Below are 5,090 nucleotides of genomic sequence, written 5' to 3' on the forward strand. Positions count from 1 at the left end.
CACCCCACCGCGCCCCACCACGACACACCCCAGCCGCTAATTCATTTAGTGAATTTACCCAAACATGACGTACGGCGCGAGCATAAATTAGCCGGTGATTAGGTGGAAGGGAAGGACCCCATGGGACCGGCCAAGAGGAGGACCGGCCGGCCGGCCGCTCATGCCGCTCATCCTCCGAGACGCCATAAAGACGGCTACATGGCAGAGAACAGAACGGCCCGGGCCCAGGGGCCAGGGGCTGCGGCCCGCCGCGCCATGGCTCCCATGACCTTATCCCCCCACCCCCTCTCCTTACAATCTCTCCTTTCCATTGGCACCTTTAGCTGCCCCGTGTGTATATCCCATGTGGACCCCAATGGCCCTTTCATGACCTCCGCTGGTCGCCCCCCCCCCCACCACGGCCCTCGCGTTGTCAGTAGGCCCCTACCGACTCGCGTATCCGCTCATTCAGTGACAGCGTTTTTAAAAAAATACACTACACAAATGAAATATTTATTTTACTCATAATTTTGGTCTTTCACTTCACCCTGCCCCTGGTTCTGCTGGTCGTCCCACGGACCTAAACCAAACACACTCGAAAGAATTTGCGATCTGGCCGGCGGCCCCCGGTGGCGTCCTAATCTATGAGCATGTCCCCACGTCGGCCCCCGGGCCGGCCGGTCGTAAGGCCGTACGGCTGCTGACTGCCGCTGACAGGGTCCGAGTGAGTGACACGGCGCTGCTGCTGCCCCCTCCACCCTCCCTTCTCGGCAGCGGTCAGCGATCAGCAGCAGTCCCTCTCTGACCCGCGGGGGGCCGTCCTCAGGTCAAGCCAGCGATGGCCCGGCAGGCCCGGGCTCCCCAAACAGATTACCCACACTGTTAATAACGAGCACCGTCTTAGTAAATCGTCGAGCGTAGGGCCCCGCGAAGGCGCCGTGCCGTTGACCGTTAGTGGCCGCGGACGTGGTGATACGGACCCGTGCGGACCCACAAAACAACAAAAAGTGCAACTTTGACTTAACCCGATGGTCCGAGCGTTGCTGCTAGCGGTATGAGAGATCGGCCTGAAAGTACGGCGCCGTCGACGCGAAGACTGATGTGTGCAGGGCCGCGGCCGCCCCTGACGCGCCCGTCTGCAGCAGCAAGCAGCGGCACATCCTGGAGCTCGTCGCGGAGTCTCTGATTTACACCGTTCCGCGGACGACAGTGTACATCATTGATGGATGAGTCCGGCCGGGCCATAAATCCGTGGCTCTCCTCCATGAAGACCGTCGTCGTCCTCGTCGCCGTCCCGGCCCCCCTGGCTAATGCCCATCCTGTTTACACGCCCCGAGCCCGCTGCTGCAGCTTTGAAGCGCTCCCGCCGCTGCTCCCGCCGCCGCTGTTTTGAGCTCCCTTATTCTTATCGATGTAATCTCCCGCTGATGATGTCTGCCTCCTAGTTTCCTCTGCCCGGGCGCCACGCCACGCCGGGACCCGCGCCCGATTGCCCGGTAGCTCCGCGGTAGCTCCGCGGTGGCAGCCGCCGGACCGCCGGTTCGTTATTTCATTTGGGAGGTGGAGCAGCAGCAGCAGGAGTAGTAGGCGGTCGGAAGTGGTCGGCCGGGGCACAGATCAGCGTGAGATTAAGTTCAATGGGTATTGGCTACCGGTGTGTCGGGCCACGTACGCGCCCCGCCCCGGCTCACCGAGCAGGGGAAGGGCTAATTACAGTTTAAATCACCCGCGCAATAATTCGGCGCGTTGCGGGGTTGTGTTTTCTGTGCATACAGCAGATGCAGTAGCCAACGTTTGAAATCAAACCCGTATAAATCGCGGGAAAAGGGCTTTAGGGCTCGGCACGACGGATCGACTCGCTTGTCGCGATAATCTGCGATACGCACTCGCCACTCATCTCTCTCGGCTCGGCTCCGCTCTGTGGGTGCGCGAGCACCTCCGATGCCCCGTAGCCGGACTAATTTGGGTCATTGGAATTATATAGTGGCCCCCCAATAACAAACACCGGTTAGCTACTGTAGTCCGGAATCAGACAGAGGGATCTACGCACGTCCACAGTCTGCTTCATTCCCAGCTTCCCTGCTTGCCCCCCCCCCCCTCCCCCGTTTCGTTCTTGATCCTCTCTTCAAACACTGGCGGGCCCCCGTGGCGGGCCGCCCCCCGTGCTGATCACTGATGGCCGATAAGGGCAATGCTGCACCGTGTCGCGCATTCTAAAGCGATTCTCCCCCTCCCCCTCTTCCTCCTCCCCACTTTTATCCCCTGTTTTCTCGGTTGCGGGGCAGACCCGGTTTTCGTACCGACCCCCAATTGGATGATGCCCTTCCCGGCCAATTTTCGGGCTGTTTAACAACTCTCGACGAAAGCATCGCAATATCCATCATCTGTACGGTGCCGACACACTATTGATGGCAACCCAACCAACTCCCACGTCGAAAACACAAAATAAAAAGAAGAATAAAAACAAAAACAAAAAACGAACGGAACGCGTGATGAGGTGTTGGTTTGGTTCGCGGAACTGCAGGCTCGGCCCGCGAAATTCAACAGCGGGGGGCAGCAGGCACGATGCGTGATTCGAGGGGAAAAGCAGGATGCGAGGCAGAGAAAGCAGGGCTTGCCGAGGGTTCCTCCGCAGCGCGCAGTGCGCACCCTCGATTCTCGAATCGGCAGACTAGTTAATCTCCGTGCTAATCTGCCTGCGGAACGGTGCACACCAGCCTCTGTTTATCTGCTGGTCTCCTCGACGTTAGCGCGCCCCGCGCGAGTGGCAGCGTGTGGCTGCGGCAGCGAGACCCAGCCGCTCCCCGTTACCCCTTCTTCGACGCAAATTAATGTTTTAATTCGGACCAAACAAGAGTGTGTTTTCTCTGCCCACTTGGATTTGAAAGCACTCGCCGAAGCGCTCGTTTCCGCCACCACGACGCCAGCGCCCCCTTGCGGCTGCGTGCCCAACCACTCAGTATCGGGTCATCCTTGCCACCCGGAAACACGGGCCTGTGCAGGCAGTCTCAAGTCCATTTGTGTATGCTGGTGATTTCATTCGCTAAAATTTCAGTTTTATCTTTTTGAAGTCACTTTTAGAAGGTACGTAAATTTGCTATGCTGACACACACAACTCATCCTGATTTACTATCAGCGATGCCGCAAGCTGAAGTGCTGTTTCGTCTCTTTCATAACCTCCATTTCCTTACCCGAGGTTTTCCATTTCAGTTTGTAGGGACTGTCGCTGACGCTGGTGAACAGACAGAGCTTCTGTGGAGGCGAACCGGGACAAACTGCGTTCCTTCTTCAGGTAAGTTCCGTTCGCGTTATCAAAGTTGTGGATCCCCAACCTATGGTGTCTCACCCCCCACGCAGATTAGTGATACTCTATATTTGGTTTCGCCTGTTTGTTCTCTTGCTTGCTGTGTGACAAGTTTCGCCGATATAGCCGTTCCACTGGACGGCGGGTACAACACCCACCGAATAACGTCGATCGGGAACGCTGGCCGCCGTGGCTGTCCCGGCCGAAAAGTGAGGTTACGTCTCTCTCTTTGTCGCGCTGCGCCGCTAGCTGGCTGCGACGGGCCGGGTCCCGCGGCCGCTGGGCGCTGGGCCGTTTATCTCGAGGGTTTTATCCGCTTCTAGGTCTCTCTGATTGGGAGGCTCCCCTTCCTCGGCGGTGTAGATTCCCGTTAAATTAGGTCCGGCCCCGTGTATTGTCCCTATTCCCTGCGCGATCGTCATCAGCGGGCATTCCGGCGCCGTGAATGAATCATGAATGGAAGGAGTACTCGGTGATTTATCAGCTGCAGGCTGCTGCGGCCGCCGCTTGCCGATTCTCTTTGCCCTTCTAATTAGTTTGCTGCGCGGCCCGGGACGACGCGATACGGTCCCGGCGCGCCGCTCCCACTCCCCCGAGGAGGCCGTAACTTAGGACCCCCCGCCGACCCGCGGCCGCGGCCGTGCGACAGTCAACAAAAGGAAATTCAATAAGGACGGGATGGGGCGGAGGGGCCAAGAGAGCATCCTGGCCATCTTGGGGCCGGCGAAGATGGGCGAGCCGCGGGCTGCCGGCGGCGGCCGCGGCGGGGGACAGAAGGGGGACGGCGGGGGCGCTGCCCGGGGCTGGCCCCCCGCTGGGGCCGCGGAGAGGCAGCGCGGTCTGCCGCGTCGAGACCGACTACCTCATACAGGAATGTCGTCACATATCGACTGGAAGTAAAACGAAGAGAGAAGTGCGCCTGAAGCGTCGCTTCGATACTATGTTGGTCGGCCGGGGCCGCTCGAATGTGATTGGATGCAAAGTAAAGGGACGCGGCGGCGGCGCCCTATGAGTGTGGCTGGGTCAGCGGCAAGTGAGGCTGGATGCCTCGGCCTCCCGCGCACCTCTCTGAAAACAAAAAAACCGTTAACATTTCTTGTTAACCATCAACGGACCCGTAGTTAAGAAAATTTTCTATTTCATAGTTTCGAGCAATTTTTTTTTAATATAGAAGTTTGCGTGGCGTCATAGCGCCTTCTCACTCGTACAATATGCTTTTGGACGCCATTTCATGCCTGGTCGCTGCATTGTTCTTGTTCTTGATGTGTCCTTTTGCGTGATATATTATTGAATAAGCCTATTAATCATTACTTTTATAAATGAACACAATTTTTGGCATGAGCGCTGGGCAGCGCGCGCGGGGAGCTGACTACCCATGGAGCAAGGTGTCTATTGTTGCTCTGGTATCCGGGCGATCCGGGTGTGGGTGTGGATCTACTCAACAGGTGGTGTTGAACCATGATGCCCTCCCCCCAGCGCCAACTGTCTGGCAGAAACGGGTCCGTTTAAAGGAAATGTTTCAAATCGTGCGTAAGTTACAGATAGGAAAGGGGGACGAGAAAAGAAAGAGTAAGGGGTTGGGGGCGTCCGTCACCGAGAGAAACCAATTTAAAAAACAGGACCTAGAGAAGATCGTCTTCTCAATTCGAGAGATTCGTTCCCCCAAATGGAGGGTCCCCCCGCGATCAGCCGTCAATCACACGTGGGCGACGCGGTCGCGGCCCGCGCCCTCGCCCTCCCTAGGACGTTATTCAAATTAGCGGGGAGCCCGGCAGTAGTGCCGTACGCATTCGATAACAGGCATAAA

At 57.7% G+C, this 5,090-nt stretch overlaps 1 protein-coding gene across 1 annotated transcript in view; it reads left to right on the plus strand.

The window, feature by feature from the left end:
* Positions 1 to 2,766: 2,766 nt before the first annotated feature.
* Positions 2,767 to 5,090, plus strand: part of LOC113210443 (protein glass) — a gene marked incomplete in the record, with an annotated part of 212,275 nt that continues 209,951 nt past the window's right edge. The window contains 2 exon segments of the mRNA XM_052271071.1: positions 2,767 to 3,063; positions 3,190 to 3,271.

Source organism: Frankliniella occidentalis, unplaced genomic scaffold (assembly GCF_000697945.3).
Source record: "Frankliniella occidentalis isolate FOCC.00 unplaced genomic scaffold, Focc_3.1 Scaffold149, whole genome shotgun sequence".
Taxonomy (NCBI): Eukaryota; Metazoa; Arthropoda; class Insecta; order Thysanoptera; family Thripidae; genus Frankliniella; species Frankliniella occidentalis.